Source organism: Electrona antarctica, assembly GCF_951216825.1.
Source record: "Electrona antarctica genome assembly, chromosome: 6".
Classification (NCBI taxonomy): domain Eukaryota; kingdom Metazoa; phylum Chordata; class Actinopteri; order Myctophiformes; family Myctophidae; genus Electrona; species Electrona antarctica.
The window spans coordinates 57,948,860-57,967,950 of NC_136811.1; the positions used below are offsets into that span (position 1 = coordinate 57,948,860).

General features: G+C 48.6%; 1 pseudogene across 1 annotated transcript; it reads left to right on the forward strand.

Moving 5' to 3' along the window:
• The first annotated feature begins 16,384 nt into the window (after positions 1-16,384).
• On the forward strand, positions 16,385-17,830 carry LOC306925195 (glycine--tRNA ligase-like; annotated as a pseudogene). The gene has a single exon. The product of its transcript is annotated as a glycine--tRNA ligase-like (transcript).
• The last annotated feature ends 1,261 nt before the right edge of the window (positions 17,831-19,091 follow it).

Sequence of the window (19,091 nt, forward strand, 5' to 3'; positions counted from 1 at the left end):
TCCGAGACCATGGGCTATAGCCCATGGCCTCGGACGGCATACTATAGCATGCCGTTTTTCATCATTTTTGAGGATTTGAAAAAAAGACGAAAATCACTCCGAGACAATGGACTATAGCCCATGGTCTCGGAGTGATTTTCGTCTTTTTTTCAAATCCTCAAAAATTATGAAAAACACTCCGAGACCATGGGCTATAGCCCATGGCCTCGGACGGCATACTATAGCATGCCGTTTTTCATCATTTTTGAGGATTTGAAAAAAAGATGAAAATCACTCCGAGACAATGGACTATAGCCCATATATATAGTTTTTCTCAGCTCAATCAACAGGACCAGAACACACCTGGGCTGGCTGCCAGGATCACATCCACCAATGGGGAGGCTGTCTGTGTCCTGTCATGGTTTCTCCTCTGTATTATCTGATTAACATCCACGATTACACTTAAAAGCACTAAAGACACCTTTGATGCACAGCACCATTCAAATGCTCTGTACATGATCCCTAGGCCCCATTTGAAAAGTGACACCAAGAAGAACAACTTACAACCTAAAAATCACTGAGAGCTCAGTGGCACCCTTGTTAAGATGATGTCCATGTGAGCCAGAGGTTGTGAGTTCAAATCCGGCTGAGTTCCTGCTACTTTCACCTTGCAGCATGTTTTGGAGAATAACATCCAGAAGAGAACTGGAAAGAGATGGAAAGCTGAGGAGATTCTCAGAGAGCATGGTGGCCTCTGTGATAAGCTGCTCTCTATGTGAACCACAGGTCGTGGGTTCAAGTTCAGCCCATGGCCTCAGACGGCATACTACAGCATGCCGTTTTTCATCATTTTTTAGGATTTAAAAAAAAGACGAAAATCACTCCGAGACCATGGGCTATAGCCCATGGCCTCGGACTTCATACTATAGCATGCCGTTTTTCATCATTTTTGAGGATTTGAAAAAAAGATGAAAATCACTCCGAGACAATGGACTATAGCCCATGGTCTCGGAGTGATTTTCGTCTTTTTTTCAAATCCTCAAAAATGATGAAAAACACTCCGAGACCATGGGCTATAGCCCATGGCCTCGGACGGCATACTATAGCATGCCGTTTTTCATCATTTTTGAGGATTTGAAAAAAAGACGAAAATCACTCCGAGACAATGGACTATAGCCCATGGTCTCGGAGTGATTTTCGTCTTTTTTTCAAATCCTCAAAAATGATGAAAAACACTCCGAGACCATGGGCTATAGCCCATGGCCTCGGACGGCATACTATAGCATGCCGTTTTTCATCATTTTTGAGGATTTGAAAAAAAGATGAAAATCACTCCGAGACAATGGACTATAGCCCATATATATAGTTTTTCTCAGCTCAATCAACAGGACCAGAACACACCTGGGCTGGCTGCCAGGATCACATCCACCAATGGGGAGGCTGTCTGTGTCCTGTCATGGTTTCTCCTCTGTATTATCTGATTAACATCCACGATTACACTTAAAAGCACTAAAGACACCTTTGATGCACAGCACCATTCAAATGCTCTGTACATGATCCCTAGGCCCCATTTGAAAAGTGACACCAAGAAGAACAACTTACAACCTAAAAATCACTGAGAGCTCAGTGGCACCCTTGTTAAGATGATGTCCATGTGAGCCAGAGGTTGTGAGTTCAAATCCGGCTGAGTTCCTGCTAATTTCACCTTGCAGCATGTTTTGGAGAATAACATCCAGAAGAGAACTGGAAAGAGATGGAAAGCTGAGGAGATTCTCAGAGAGCATGGTGGCCTCTGTGATAAGCTGCTCTCTATGTGAACAACAGGTCGTGGGTTCAAGTTCAGCCCATGGCCTCAGACGGCATACTACAGCATGCCGTTTTTCATCATTTTTTAGGATTTAAAAAAAAGACGAAAATCACTCCGAGACCATGGGCTATAGCCCATGGCCTCGGACTTTATACTATAGCATGCCGTTTTTCATCATTTTTAAGGATTTGAAAAAAAGATGAAAATCACTCCGAGACAATGGACTATAGCCCATGGTCTCGGAGTGATTTTCGTCTTTTTTTCAAATTCTCAAAAATGAAGAAAAACACTCCGAGACCATGGGCTATAGCCCATGGCCTCGGACGGCATACTATAGCATGCCGTTTTTCATCATTTTTGAGGATTTGAAAAAAAGACGAAAATCACTCCGAGACAATGGACTATAGCCCATGGTCTCGGAGTTATTTTCGTCTTTTTTTCAAATCCTCAAAAATGATGAAAAACACTCCGAGACCATGGGCTATAGCCCATGGCCTCGGACGGCATACTATAGCATGCCGTTTTTCATCATTTTTGAGGATTTGAAAAAAAGATGAAATCACTCCGAGACAATGGACTATAGCCCATATATATAGTTTTTCTCAGCTCAATCAACAGGACCAGAACACACCTGGGCTGGCTGCCAGGATCACATCCACCAATGGGGAGGCTGTCTGTGTCCTGTCATGGTTTCTCCTCTGTATTATCTGATTAACATCCACGATTACACTTAAAAGCACTAAAGACACCTTTGATGCACAGCACCATTCAAATGCTCTGTACATGATCCCTAGGCCCCATTTGAAAAGTGACACCAAGAAGAACAACTTACAACCTAAAAATCACTGAGAGCTCAGTGGCACCCTTGTTAAGATGATGTCCATGTGAGCCAGAGGTTGTGAGTTCAAATCCGGCTGAGTTCCTGCTACTTTCACCTTGCAGCATGTTTTGGAGAATAACATCCAGAAGAGAACTGGAAAGAGATGGAAAGCTGAGGAGATTCTCAGAGAGCATGGTGGCCTCTGTGATAAGCTGCTCTCTATGTGAACCACAGGTCGTGGGTTCAAGTTCAGCCCATGGCCTCAGACGGCATACTACAGCATGCCGTTTTTCATCATTTTTTAGGATTTAAAAAAAAGACGAAAATCACTCCGAGACCATGGGCTATAGCCCATGGCCTCGGACTTCATACTATAGCATGCCGTTTTTCATCATTTTTGAGGATTTGAAAAAAAGATGAAAATCACTCCGAGACAATGGACTATAGCCCATGGTCTCGGAGTGATTTTCGTCTTTTTTTCAAATCCTCAAAAATGAAGAAAAACACTCCGAGACCATGGGCTATAGCCCATGGCCTCGGACGGCATACTATAGCATGCCGTTTTTCATCATTTTTGAGGATTTGAAAAAAAGACGAAAATCACTCCGAGACAATGGACTATAGCCCATGGTCTCGGAGTGATTTTCGTCTTTTTTTCAAATCCTCAAAAATGATGAAAAACACTCCGAGACCATGGGCTATAGCCCATGGCCTCGGACGGCATACTATAGCATGCCGTTTTTCATCATTTTTGAGGATTTGAAAAAAAGATGAAAATCACTCCGAGACAATGGACTATAGCCCATATATATAGTTTTTCTCAGCTCAATCAACAGGACCAGAACACACCTGGGCTGGCTGCCAGGATCACATCCACCAATGGGGAGGCTGTCTGTGTCCTGTCATGGTTTCTCCTCTGTATTATCTGATTAACATCCACGATTACACTTAAAAGCACTAAAGACACCTTTGATGCACAGCACCATTCAAATGCTCTGTACATGATCCCTAGGCCCCATTTGAAAAGTGACACCAAGAAGAACAACTTACAACCTAAAAATCACTGAGAGCTCAGTGGCACCCTTGTTAAGATGATGTCCATGTGAGCCAGAGGTTGTGAGTTCAAATCCGGCTGAGTTCCTGCTACTTTCACCTTGCAGCATGTTTTGGAGAATAACATCCAGAAGAGAACTGGAAAGAGATGGAAAGCTGAGGAGATTCTCAGAGAGCATGGTGGCCTCTGTGATAAGCTGCTCTCTATGTGAACCACAGGTCGTGGGTTCAAGTTCAGCCCATGGCCTCAGACGCCATACTACAGCATGCCGTTTTTCATCATTTTTTAGGATTTAAAAAAAAGACGAAAATCACTCCGAGACCATGGGCTATAGCCCATGGCCTCGGACTTCATACTATAGCATGCCGTTTTTCATCATTTTTGAGGATTTGAAAAAAAGATGAAAATCACTCCGAGACAATGGACTATAGCCCATGGTCTCGGAGTGATTTTCGTCTTTTTTTCAAATCCTCAAAAATGATGAAAAACACTCCGAGACCATGGGCTATAGCCCATGGCCTCGGACGGCATACTATAGCATGCCGTTTTTCATCATTTTTGAGGATTTGAAAAAAAGATGAAAATCACTCCGAGACAATGGACTATAGCCCATATATATAGTTTTTCTCAGCTCAATCAACAGGACCAGAACACACCTGGGCTGGCTGCCAGGATCACATCCACCAATGGGGAGGCTGTCTGTGTCCTGTCATGGTTTCTCCTCTGTATTATCTGATTAACATCCACGATTACACTTAAAAGCACTAAAGACACCTTTGATGCACAGCACCATTCAAATGCTCTGTACATGATCCCTAGGCCCCATTTGAAAAGTGACACCAAGAAGAACAACTTACAACCTAAAAATCACTGAGAGCTCAGTGGCACCCTTGTTAAGATGATGTCCATGTGAGCCAGAGGTTGTGAGTTCAAATCCGGCTGAGTTCCTGCTACTTTCACCTTGCAGCATGTTTTGGAGAATAACATCCAGAAGAGAACTGGAAAGAGATGGAAAGCTGAGGAGATTCTCAGAGAGCATGGTGGCCTCTGTGATAAGCTGCTCTATATGTGAACCACAGGTCGTGGGTTCAAGTTCAGCCCATGGCCTCAGACGGCATACTACAATGGACTATAGCCCATGGTCTCGGAGTGATTTTCGTCTTTTTTTTTCAAATCCTCAAAAATGATGAAAAACACTCCGAGACCATGGGCTATAGCCCATGGCCTCGGACGGCATAATATAGCATGCCGTTTTTCATCATTTTTGAGGATTTGAAAAAAAGACGAAAATCACTCCGAGACAATGGACTATAGCCCATGGTCTCGGAGTGATTTTCGTCTTTTTTTCAAATCCTCAAAAATGATGAAAAACACTCCGAGACCATGGGCTATAGCCCATGGCCTCGGACGGCATACTATAGCATGCCGTTTTTCATCATTTTTGAGGATTTGAAAAAGAGACGAAAATCACTCCGAGACAATGGACTATAGCCCATGGTCTCGGAGTGATTTTCGTATGTTTTTCAAATCCTCAAAAATGATGAAAAACACTCCGAGACCATGGGCTATAGCCCATGGCCTCGGACGGCATACTATAGCATGCCGTTTTTCATCATTTTTGAGGATTTGAAAAAAAGATGAAAATCACTCCGAGACAATGGACTATAGCCCATATATATAGTTTTTCTAAGCTCAATCAACAGGACCAGAACACACCTGGGCTGGCTGCCAGGATCACATCCACCAATGGGGAGGCTGTCTGTGTCCTGTCATGGTTTCTCCTCTGTATTATCTGATTAACATCCACGATTACACCTAAAAGCACTAAAGACACCTTTGATGCACAGCACCATTCAAATGCTCTGTACATGATCCCAAGGCCCCATTTGAAAAGTGACACCAAGAAGAACAACTTGCAACCTAAAAATCACTGAGAGCTCAGTGGCACCCTTGTTAAGATGATGTCCATGTGAGCCAGAGGTTGTGAGTTCAAATCCAGCTGAGTTCTTGCTACTTTCACCTTGCAGCATGTTTTGGAGAATAACATCCAGAAGAGAACTGGAAAGAGATGGAAAGCTGAGGAGATTCTCAGAGAGCATGGTGGCCTCTGTGATAAGCTGCTCTCTATGTGAACCACAGGTCGTGGGTTCAAGTTCAGCCCATGGCCTCAGACGGCATACTACAGCATGCCGTTTTTCATCATTTTTTAGGATTTAAAAAAAAGACGAAAATCACTCCGAGACCATGGGCTATAGCCCATGGCCTCGGACTTTATACTATAGCATGCCGTTTTTCATCATTTTTAAGGATTTGAAAAAAAGATGAAAATCACTCCGAGACAATGGACTATAGCCCATGGTCTCGGAGTGATTTTCGTCTTTTTTTCAAATTCTCAAAAATGAAGAAAAACACTCCGAGACCATGGGCTATAGCCCATGGCCTCGGACGGCATACTATAGCATGCCGTTTTTCATCATTTTTGAGGATTTGAAAAAAAGACGAAAATCACTCCGAGACAATGGACTATAGCCCATGGTCTCGGAGTTATTTTCGTCTTTTTTTCAAATCCTCAAAAATGATGAAAAACACTCCGAGACCATGGGCTATAGCCCATGGCCTCGGACGGCATACTATAGCATGCCGTTTTTCATCATTTTTGAGGATTTGAAAAAAAGATGAAATCACTCCGAGACAATGGACTATAGCCCATATATATAGTTTTTCTCAGCTCAATCAACAGGACCAGAACACACCTGGGCTGGCTGCCAGGATCACATCCACCAATGGGGAGGCTGTCTGTGTCCTGTCATGGTTTCTCCTCTGTATTATCTGATTAACATCCACGATTACACTTAAAAGCACTAAAGACACCTTTGATGCACAGCACCATTCAAATGCTCTGTACATGATCCCTAGGCCCCATTTGAAAAGTGACACCAAGAAGAACAACTTACAACCTAAAAATCACTGAGAGCTCAGTGGCACCCTTGTTAAGATGATGTCCATGTGAGCCAGAGGTTGTGAGTTCAAATCCGGCTGAGTTCCTGCTACTTTCACCTTGCAGCATGTTTTGGAGAATAACATCCAGAAGAGAACTGGAAAGAGATGGAAAGCTGAGGAGATTCTCAGAGAGCATGGTGGCCTCTGTGATAAGCTGCTCTCTATGTGAACCACAGGTCGTGGGTTCAAGTTCAGCCCATGGCCTCAGACGGCATACTACAGCATGCCGTTTTTCATCATTTTTTAGGATTTAAAAAAAAGACGAAAATCACTCCGAGACCATGGGCTATAGCCCATGGCCTCGGACTTCATACTATAGCATGCCGTTTTTCATCATTTTTGAGGATTTGAAAAAAAGATGAAAATCACTCCGAGACAATGGACTATAGCCCATGGTCTCGGAGTGATTTTCGTCTTTTTTTCAAATCCTCAAAAATGAAGAAAAACACTCCGAGACCATGGGCTATAGCCCATGGCCTCGGACGGCATACTATAGCATGCCGTTTTTCATCATTTTTGAGGATTTGAAAAAAAGACGAAAATCACTCCGAGACAATGGACTATAGCCCATGGTCTCGGAGTGATTTTCGTCTTTTTTTCAAATCCTCAAAAATGATGAAAAACACTCCGAGACCATGGGCTATAGCCCATGGCCTCGGACGGCATACTATAGCATGCCGTTTTTCATCATTTTTGAGGATTTGAAAAAAAGATGAAAATCACTCCGAGACAATGGACTATAGCCCATATATATAGTTTTTCTCAGCTCAATCAACAGGACCAGAACACACCTGGGCTGGCTGCCAGGATCACATCCACCAATGGGGAGGCTGTCTGTGTCCTGTCATGGTTTCTCCTCTGTATTATCTGATTAACATCCACGATTACACTTAAAAGCACTAAAGACACCTTTGATGCACAGCACCATTCAAATGCTCTGTACATGATCCCTAGGCCCCATTTGAAAAGTGACACCAAGAAGAACAACTTACAACCTAAAAATCACTGAGAGCTCAGTGGCACCCTTGTTAAGATGATGTCCATGTGAGCCAGAGGTTGTGAGTTCAAATCCGGCTGAGTTCCTGCTACTTTCACCTTGCAGCATGTTTTGGAGAATAACATCCAGAAGAGAACTGGAAAGAGATGGAAAGCTGAGGAGATTCTCAGAGAGCATGGTGGCCTCTGTGATAAGCTGCTCTCTATGTGAACCACAGGTCGTGGGTTCAAGTTCAGCCCATGGCCTCAGACGCCATACTACAGCATGCCGTTTTTCATCATTTTTTAGGATTTAAAAAAAAGACGAAAATCACTCCGAGACCATGGGCTATAGCCCATGGCCTCGGACTTCATACTATAGCATGCCGTTTTTCATCATTTTTGAGGATTTGAAAAAAAGATGAAAATCACTCCGAGACAATGGACTATAGCCCATGGTCTCGGAGTGATTTTCGTCTTTTTTTCAAATCCTCAAAAATGATGAAAAACACTCCGAGACCATGGGCTATAGCCCATGGCCTCGGACGGCATACTATAGCATGCCGTTTTTCATCATTTTTGAGGATTTGAAAAAAAGATGAAAATCACTCCGAGACAATGGACTATAGCCCATATATATAGTTTTTCTCAGCTCAATCAACAGGACCAGAACACACCTGGGCTGGCTGCCAGGATCACATCCACCAATGGGGAGGCTGTCTGTGTCCTGTCATGGTTTCTCCTCTGTATTATCTGATTAACATCCACGATTACACTTAAAAGCACTAAAGACACCTTTGATGCACAGCACCATTCAAATGCTCTGTACATGATCCCTAGGCCCCATTTGAAAAGTGACACCAAGAAGAACAACTTACAACCTAAAAAACACTGAGAGCTCAGTGGCACCCTTGTTAAGATGATGTCCATGTGAGCCAGAGGTTGTGAGTTCAAATCCGGCTGAGTTCCTGCTACTTTCACCTTGCAGCATGTTTTGGAGAATAACATCCAGAAGAGAACTGGAAAGAGATGGAAAGCTGAGGAGATTCTCAGAGAGCATGGTGGCCTCTGTGATAAGCTGCTCTCTATGTGAACCACAGGTCGTGGGTTCAAGTTCAGCCCATGGCCTCAGACGGCATACTACAGCATGCCGTTTTTCATCATTTTTTAGGATTAAAAAAAAAGACGAAAATCACTCCGAGACCATGGGCTATAGCCCATGGCCTCGGACTTTATACTATAGCATGCCGTTTTTCATAATTTTTAAGGATTTGAAAAAAAGATGAAAATCACTCCGAGACCATGGACTATAGCCCATGGTCTCGGAGTGATTTTCGTCTTTTTTTCAAATTCTCAAAAATGAAGAAAAACACTCCGAGACCATGGGCTATAGCCCATGGCCTCGGACGGCATACTATAGCATGCCGTTTTTCATCATTTTTGAGGATTTGAAAAAAAGACGAAAATCACTCCGAGACCATGGACTATAGCCCATGGTCTCGGAGTGATTTTCGTCTTTTTTTCAAATTCTCAAAAATGAAGAAAAACACTCCGAGACCATGGGCTATAGCCCATGGCCTCGGACGGCATACTATAGCATGCCGTTTTTCATCATTTTTGAGGATTTGAAAAAAAGATGAAAATCACTCCGAGACAATGGACTATAGCCCATATATATAGTTTTTCTCAGCTCAATCAACAGGACCAGAACACACCTGGGCTGGCTGCCAGGATCACATCCACCAATGGGGAGGCTGTCTGTGTCCTGTCATGGTTTCTCCTCTGTATTATCTGATTAACATCCACGATTACACTTAAAAGCACTAAAGACACCTTTGATGCACAGCACCATTCAAATGCTCTGTACATGATCCCTAGGCCCCATTTGAAAAGTGACACCAAGAAGAACAACTTACAACCTAAAAATCACTGAGAGCTCAGTGGCACCCTTGTTAAGATGATGTCCATGTGAGCCAGAGGTTGTGAGTTCAAATCTGGCTGAGTTCCTGCTACTTTCACCTTGCAGCATGTTTTGGAGAATAACATCCAGAAGAGAACTGGAAGGAGATGGAAAGCTGAGGAGATTCTCAGAGAGCATGGTGGCCTCTGTGATAAGCTGCTCTCTATGTGAACCACAGGTCGTGGGTTCAAGTTCAGCCCATGGCCTCAGACGGCATACTACAGCATGCCGTTTTTCATCATTTTTTAGGATTTAAAAAAAAGACGAAAATCACTCCGAGACCATGGGCTATAGCCCATGGCCTCGGACTTCATACTATAGCATGCCGTTTTTCATCATTTTTGAGGATTTGAAAAAAAGATGAAAATCACTCCGAGACAATGGACTATAGCCCATGGTCTCGGAGTGATTTTCGTCTTTTTTTCAAATCCTCAAAAATGATGAAAAACACTCCGAGACCATGGGCTATAGCCCATGGCCTCGGACGGCATACTATAGCATGCCGTTTTTCATCATTTTTGAGGATTTGAAAAAAAGATGAAAATCACTCCGAGACAATTGACTATAGCCCATGGTCTCGGAGTGATTTTCGTCTTTTTTTCAAATCCTCAAAAATGATGAAAAACACTCCGAGACCATGGGCTATAGCCCATGGCCTCGGACGGCATACTATAGCATGCCGTTTTTCATCATTTTTGAGGATTTGAAAAAAAGATGAAAATCACTCCGAGACAATGGACTATAGCCCATATATATAGTTTTTCTCAGCTCAATCAACAGGACCAGAACACACCTGGGCTGGCTGCCAGGATCACATCCACCAATGGGGAGGCTGTCTGTGTCCTGTCATGGTTTCTCCTCTGTATTATCTGATTAACATCCACGATTACACTTAAAAGCACTAAAGACACCTTTGATGCACAGCACCATTCAAATGCTCTGTACATGATCCCTAGGCCCCATTTGAAAAGTGACACCAAGAAGAACAACTTACAACCTAAAAATCACTGAGAGCTCAGTGGCACCCTTGTTAAGATGATGTCCATGTGAGCCAGAGGTTGTGAGTTCAAATCCGGCTGAGTTCCTGCTACTTTCACCTTGCAGCATGTTTTGGAGAATAACATCCAGAAGAGAACTGGAAAGAGATGGAAAGCTGAGGAGATTCTCAGAGAGCATGGTGGCCTCTGTGATAAGCTGCTCTCTATGTGAACCACAGGTCGTGGGTTCAAGTTCAGCCCATGGCCTCAGACGGCATACTACAGCATGCCGTTTTTCATCCTTTTTTAGGATTTTAAAAAAAGACGAAAATCACTCCGAGACCATGGGCTATAGCCCATGGCCTCGGACTGTATACTATAGCATGCCGTTTTTCATCATTTTTAAGGATTTGAAAAAAAGATGAAAATCACTCCGAGACAATGGACTATAGCCCATGGTCTCGGAGTGATTTTCGTCTTTTTTTCAAATCCTCAAAAATGATGAAAAACACTCCGAGACCATGGGCTATAGCCCATGGCCTCGGACGGCATACTATAGCATGCCGTTTTTCATCATTTTTGAGGATTTGAAAAAAAGATGAAAATCACTCCGAGACAATGGACTATAGCCCATATATATAGTTTTTCTCAGCTCAATCAACAGGACCAGAACACACCTGGGCTGGCTGCCAGGATCACATCCACCAATGGGGAGGCTGTCTGTGTCCTGTCATGGTTTCTCCTCTGTATTATCTGATTAACATCCACGATTACACTTAAAAGCACTAAAGACACCTTTGATGCACAGCACCATTCAAATGCTCTGTACATGATCCCAAGGCCCCATTTGAAAAGTGACACCAAGAAGAACAACTTACAACCTAAAAATCACTGAGAGCTCAGTGGCACCCTTGTTAAGATGATGTCCATGTGAGCCAGAGGTTGTGAGTTCAAATCTGGCTGAGTTCCTGCTACTTTCACCTTGCAGCATGTTTTGGAGAATAACATCCAGAAGAGAACTGGAAAGAGATGGAAAGCTGAGGAGATTCTCAGAGAGCATGGTGGCCTCTGTGATAAGCTGCTCTCTATGTGAACCACAGGTCGTGGGTTCAAGTTCAGCCCATGGCCTCAGACGGCATACTACAATGGACTATAGCCCATGGTCTCGGAGTGATTTTCGTCTTTTTTTTTCAAATCCTCAAAAATGATGAAAAACACTCCGAGACCATGGGCTATAGCCCATGGCCTCGGACGGCATACTATAGCATGCCGTTTATCCTCATTTTTGAGGATTTGAAAAAAAGATGAAAATCACTCCGAGACAATGGACTATAGCCCATGGTCTCGGAGTGATTTTCGTCTTTTTTTTCAAATCCTCAAAAATGAAGAAAAACACTCCGAGACCATGGGCTATAGCCCATGGCCTCGGACGGCATACTATAGCATGCCGTTTTTCATCATTTTTGAGGATTTGAAAAAAAGACGAAAATCACTCCGAGACAATGGACTATAGCCCATGGTCTCGGAGTGATTTTCGTCTTTTTTTCAAATCCTCAAAAATGATGAAAAACACTCCGAGACCATGGGCTATAGCCCATGGCCTCGGACGGCATACTATAGCATGCCGTTTTTTCATCATTTTTGAGGATTTGAAAAAAAGATGAAAATCACTCTGAGACAATGGACTATAGCCCATGGTCTCGGAGTGATTTTCGTCTTTTTTTTCAAATCCTCAAAAATGAAGAAAAACACTCCGAGACCATGGGCTATAGCCCATGGCCTCGGACGGCATACTATAGCATGCCGTTTTTCATCATTTTTGAGGATTTGAAAAAAAGATGAAAATCACTCCGAGACAATGGACTATAGCCCATGGTCTCGGAGTGATTTTCGTCTTTTTTTCAAATCCTCAAAAATGATGAAAAACACTCCGAGACCATGGGCTATAGCCCATGGCCTCGGACGGCATACTATAGCATGCCGTTTTTTCATCATTTTTGAGGATTTGAAAAAAAGATGAAAATCACTCTGAGACAATGGACTATAGCCCATGGTCTCGGAGTGATTTTCGTATTTTTTTCAAATCCTCAAAAATGATGAAAAACACTCCGAGACCATGGGCTATAGCCCATGGCCTCGGACGGCATACTATAGCATGCCGTTTTTCATCATTTTTGAGGATTTGAAAAAAAGATGAAAATCACTCCGAGACAATGGACTATAGCCCATGGTCTCGGAGAAATTTTCGTCTTTTTTTTTCAAATCCTCAAAAATGAAGAAAAACACTCCGAGACCATGGGCTATAGCCCATGGCCTCGGACGGCATACTATAGCATGCCGTTTTTCATCATTTTTGAGGATTTGAAAAAGAGACGAAAATCACTCCGAGACAATGGACTATAGCCCATGGTCTCGGAGTGATTTTCGTCTTTTTTTCAAATCCTCAAAAATGATGAAAAACACTCCTAGACCATGGGCTATAGCCCATGGCCTCGGACGGCATACTATAGCATGCCGTTTTTCATCATTTTTGAGGATTTGAAAAAAAGGTGAAAATCACTCCGAGACAATGGACTATAGCCCATATATATAGTTTTTCTAAGCTCAATCAACAGGACCAGAACACACCTGGGCTGGCTGCCAGGATCACATCCACCAATGGGGAGGCTGTCTGTGTCCTGTCATGGTTTCTCCTCTGTATTATCTGATTAACATCCACGATTACACTTAAAAGCACTAAAGACACCTTTGATGCACAGCACCATTCAAATGCTCTGTACATGATCCCTAGGCCCCATTTGAAAAGTGACACCAAGAAGAACAACTTACAACCTAAAAATCACTGAGAGCTCAGTGGCACCCTTGTTAAGATGATGTCCATGTGAGCCAGAGGTTGTGAGTTCAAATCCGGCTGAGTTCCTGCTACTTTCACCTTGCAGCATGTTTTGGAGAATAACATCCAGAAGAGAACTGGAAAGAGATGGAAAGCTGAGGAGATTCTCAGAGAGCATGGTGGCCTCTGTGATAAGCTGCTCTCTATGTGAACCACAGGTCGTGGGTTCAAGTTCAGCCCATGGCCTCAGACGGCATACTACAGCATGCCGTTTTTCATCATTTTTTAGGATTTAAAAAAAAGACGAAAATCACTCCGAGACAATGGACTATAGCCCATGGTCTCGGAGTGATTTTCGTCTTTTTTTCAAATCCTCAAAAATTATGAAAAACACTCCGAGACCATGGGCTATAGCCCATGGCCTCGGACGGCTACAGTAGATTTAGTCGACTCAAATGTATTTTGGCGGGCCTTGATGCCGTCGTATAATGACTGAAAATATCCGATCTACAAGCTCACACCACGTCGCGTGTGAGTGTAAAATGACATAACATTTTATTCTAGTTTGTATTTGTTGATGAAATTGTCAATTATATTTGGTCTTACTTTTAGTCATCATATCTCAAAAATCACACCCGTGTGAACTGAGTGGTGTAAGGTTTTATATAGCATGATCAGCTGTGGTCTGACGTAATGTCTGACGTCCGATGTGAGGTATTATATAAGGTAAGGTATTATATAGCCTGATCAGCTCTGATCTGACGTAATGAAATCACACCCGGATGTGATTTCACAACTGGCTTTTTTTGTGCAGAAAAAATGACCATGGTTGCTACGGTCATCCAGTTCACCCGGGTGTGATTTAATTACGTCAGAAATTATTTTGAACATAGCAACCATGCTCATTTTTTTCTGCACACAAAAGCCAGTTGTAGGAGTGGTTTACACCACTCAAAAAAACACACATTCATACACCGATTGCGGCGGAAGCCATGCAAGGTACCAACCAGCACATCGGGAGCAATTTGGGGTTCAGTGTCTTGCCCAAGGACACTTCGACATGTAGACAGGAGGAGCCGGTATTCGAACCGCCGACCCATGGATCACTGGACGACCTGCTCTACCTCTTGAGCCATATCTTAGTTTTCGCCAGTGAAAAAAGGTAGTCGACGAACACTTTTCGTCTTAGTTTTAGTCGACGAAAACAACACTGAATATAAGAAGTCTGAATATAAGACTATGTTTTTTCCCCCAATGTAAATATCCTAAAAAAAAGGTCATATTACCGTATTGTGCCGAATATAAGACGACTCTGATTATCAGACGACCCCCATTTTTCAAGACTCATCCATGCAAGGCACCAACCAGCACATCAGGAGCAATAAGGGGTTCAGAGTCTTGATCAAGGACACTTCCACACTAACCACAGGGTTCGAACTGGCAACCTTGCGGTTACCATCCAGCCACTCTACCGCTGAACCACCGGCGCCCATGCAATGGACCGTAGAAAGACATCTAGCGCTGACATCATGCTAATGTTAAAACTCCATATATGGATATAGCTGATTACATCAGCGAGATGTCACACGCCTACATACAGACAGGCCTACTTGTGGCTTCTTCGTATTCATCTTTGGATTAATAATTCTACCAGGGTTCACATCTCGGTTAATTAAGTTCTTACCGGACGCCACCGCGGCGACAACCAGTCCCCTTCGAGCTGTATTTTAATTATTTATATTAATTGGAGAATGCAATAACAATAGCAATCTATTTATTTAGCAGCAGCAGCAGCAGCAGCAGCAGCAGCAGCAGCAGCAGTGCCACCACGTACCCGTTCTGCAGAGATTCCATCCATCCATGTTTTGGCACAGCAGCGTTTTGACGGTCCATGATTCTGCTCCGTAGTGCAAGGAGGACCACCACCACCCCCGCCACACACCGCCTCTGCTCCACCTCGCCCCGCCACTACCACCCCCGCCACACACCGCCTCTGCTCCACCTCGCCCCGCCACCACCACCCCCGCCACACACCGCCTCTGCTCCACCTCGCTCTTCTCCACCTCGCCCCGCCACCACAACAACCCCGCCACACACCGCCTCTCCTCCACCTCGCTCTGCTCCACCTCGCCCCGCCACCACAACAACCCCGCCACACACCGCCTCTGCTCCACCTTGCTCTGCTCAACCTCGCCCCGCCACCACAACAACCCCGCCACACACCGCCTCTGCTCCACCTCGCTCTGCTCCACCTCGCCCCGCCACCACAACAACCCCGCCACACACCGCCTCTCCTCCACCTCGCTCTGCTCCACCTCGCCCCGCCACCACAACAACCCCGCCACACACCGCCTCTGCTCCACCTCGCTCTGCTCCACCTCGCCCCGCCACCACAACAACCCCGCCACACACCGCCTCTCCTCCACCTCGCTCTGCTCCACCTCGCCCCGCCACCACAACAACCTCGCCACTAGACGCCACTTTTCACCGTCGGTCTGCTCGTGGAAGAGGAAGGATCACGACCAGAGCGTTTGGCCGCAGCTATTAGTCTCCTCCGAAGGACGACACAACAGCATCATGGACGGCAGCATGGAGGAGGTCCTGGCCCCGCTCCGGGTGGCAGTCAGCATGGAGGAGGTCCTGGCCCCGCTCCGGGTGGCAGGCAACATGGAGGAGGTCCTGGCCCCGCTCCGGGTGGCAGGCAGCATGGAGGGTGTCCTGGCCCCGCTCCGGGTGGCAGTCAGCATGGAGGAGGTCCTGGCCCCGCTCCGGGTGGCAGTCAGCATGGAGGAGGTCCTGGCCCCGCTCCGGGTGGCAGTCAGCATGGAGGAGGTCCTGGCCCCGCTCCGGGTGGCAGTCAGCATGGAGGAGGTCCTGGCCCCGCTCCGGGTGGCAGTCAGCATGGAGGAGGTCCTGGCCCCGCTCCGGGTGGCAGTCAGCATGGAGGAGGTCCTGGCCCCGCTCTGGGTGGCAGTCAGCATGGAGGAGGTCCTGGCCCCGCTCCAGGTGGCAGTCAAAGAACAGGGGGATTTGGTGCGCAACATGAAAGAGGAAGGAGGAGGCGCCCCCGATGTGGACGTCGCCAAAGCCGTCGCCGAATTAAAAGCGAGGAAGAGAACACTCGAGGCCAAGGAACTGGCCTTGCAGCCCAAATGTGATGCGGTCGACCGAACCAAACTGGAGGACACCTTGAAGAGGCGGTTCTTCTACGACCAGGCCTTCGCCATCTACGGAGGTGTGAGCGGTCTGTACGACTTTGGCCCCGTGGGCTGTGCCCTGAAGAATAACGTCCTGCAGGCCTGGAGGCAACACTTCATCCAGGAGGAGCAGATCCTGGAGGTGGACTGCACCGTGCTCACCCCGGAGACCGTCCTCAGGACCTCGGGACACGTGGAGAGGTTCGCCGACTACATGGTGAAGGACGTGAAGAGCGGCGAATGCTTCAGGGCCGACCATCTCCTCAAAGCCCACCTCCAGAAGCTGACGTCCGATAACAAGTGTCCCGCGGAGAAGAAGGCCGAGATGGAGGAGGTCAGCACTCGGACGGACAACTTCACGCAGCAGGAGTTGACCGACGTCTTCGCGAAGTACGCCGTCAAGTCGCCCACCACGGGGAACGACCTCTCCGCCCCGTCTCCTTCAACCTGATGTTCCAGACGTCCATCGGGCCAGGGGGCAACGTGCGAGGCTATTTGAGGCCCGAAACCGCTCAGGGAATCTTCCTCAATTTCAAACGCCTGCTGGAGTTCAACCAGGGGAAACTTCCGTTCGCCGCCGCTCAGATCGGCAACGCCTTCAGGAATGAAATCTCCCCGCGCTCGGGACTTGTCCGTGTCAGAGAGTTCACCATGGCCGAGATCGAGCACTTTGTGGACCCGAGTGAGAAGGTCCATCCTAAGTTCTGCAATGTGAGAGACCTGGATGTGACGCTGTACTCCTCCGAGGCCCAGACCAGCGGCCGGTCAGCCTGCGCCATGACGCTGGGCGACGCCGTGGACGAGGGGGTCATCAACAACTCCGTCCTGGGATACTTCATCGGAAGGATCTACCTCTATCTCGTCAAAGTCGGCGTTTCAAGAGATAAGCTACGCTTCCGCCAGCACATGGACAACGAGATGGCCCACTACGCCCGCGACTGCTGGGACGCAGAGACCAAAACCTCTTACGGATGGATAGATCGTGGGATGCGCCGATCGTTCCTGCTTTGACCTGCAATGCCACGCGTGGGCTACGAAGGTCCGTCTGGTCGCAGAGAAGCCTCTGAAGGAGCCCAAGGTTGTAAATGTGGTGCAGTTTGAGCCCGACAAAGGGGCCATCGGTAAGGCCTACAAAAAGGATGCCAGACTAGCGACGGAGTACCTCGCCGCGTGCGGCGAGCGCTTCCTGCCGCCTCCTGCCGCCTCCCCTCGAGGCCGGGCGGCGGTGCCTCCTGCCGCCTCCCCTCGAGGCCGGGGGGCGGTGCCTCCTGCCGCCTCCCCTCGAGGCCGGGGGGCGGTGCCTCCTGCCGCCTCCCCTCGAGGCCGGGGGGCGGTGCCTCCTGCCGCCTCCCCTCGAGGCCGGGGGGCGGTGCCTCCTGCCGCCTCCCCTCGAGGCCGGGGGGCGGTGCCTCCTGCCGCCTCCCCTCGAGGCCGGGCGGCGGTGCCTCCTGCCGCCTCACCTCGAGGCCGGGCGGCGGTGCCTCCTGCCGCCTCCCCTCGAGGCCGGGGGGCGGTGCCTCCTGCCGCCTCCCCTCGAGGCCGGGCGGCGGTGCCTCCTGCCGCCTCCCCTCGAGGCCGGGGGGCGGTGCCTCCTGCCGCCTCCCCTCGAGGCCGGGGGGCGGTGCCTCCTGCCGCCTCCCCTCGAGGCCGGGCGGCGGTGCCTCCTGCCGCCTCACCTCGAGGCCGGGCGGCGGTGCCTCCTGCCGCCTCCCCTCGAGGCCGGGGGGCGGTGCCTCCTGCCGCCTCCCCTCGAGGCCGGGGGGCGGTGCCTCCTGCCGCCTCCCCTCGAGGCCGGGGGGCGGTGCCTCCTGCCGCCTCCCCTCGAGGCCGGGGGGCGGTGCCTCCTGCCGCCTCCCCTCGAGGCCGGGGGGCGGTGCCTCCTGCCGCCTCCCCTCGAGGCCGGGGGGCGGTGCCTCCTGCCGCCTCACCTCGAGGCCGGGGGGCGGTGCCTCCTGCCGCCTCCCCTCGAGGCCGGGCGGCGGTGCCTCCTGCCGCCTCCCCTCGAGGCCGGGGGGCGGTGCCTCCTGCCGCCTCACCTCGAGGCCGGGGGGCGGTGCCTCCTGCCGCCTCCCCTCGAGGCCGGGGGGCGGTGCCTCCTGCCGCCTCCCCTCGAGGCCGGGGGGCGGTGCCTCCTGCCGCCTCCCCTCGAGGCCGGGGGGCGGTGCCTCCTGCCGCCTCCCCTCGAGGCCGGGGGGCGGTGCCTCCTGCCGCCTCCCCTCGAGGCCGGGCGGCGGTGCCTCCTGCCGCCTCCCCTCGAGGCCGGGGGGCGGTGCCTCCTGCCGCCTCCCCTCGAGGCCGGGGGGCGGTGCCTCCTGCCGCCTCACCTCGAGGCCGGGGGGCGGTGCCTCCTGCCGCCTCCCCTCGAGGCCGGGCGGCGGTGCCTCCTGCCGCCTCCCCTCGAGGCCGGGGGGCGGTGCCTCCTGCCGCCACCCCTCGAGGCCGGGGGGCGGTGCCTCCTGCCGCCTCCCCTCGAGGCCGGGCGGCGGTGC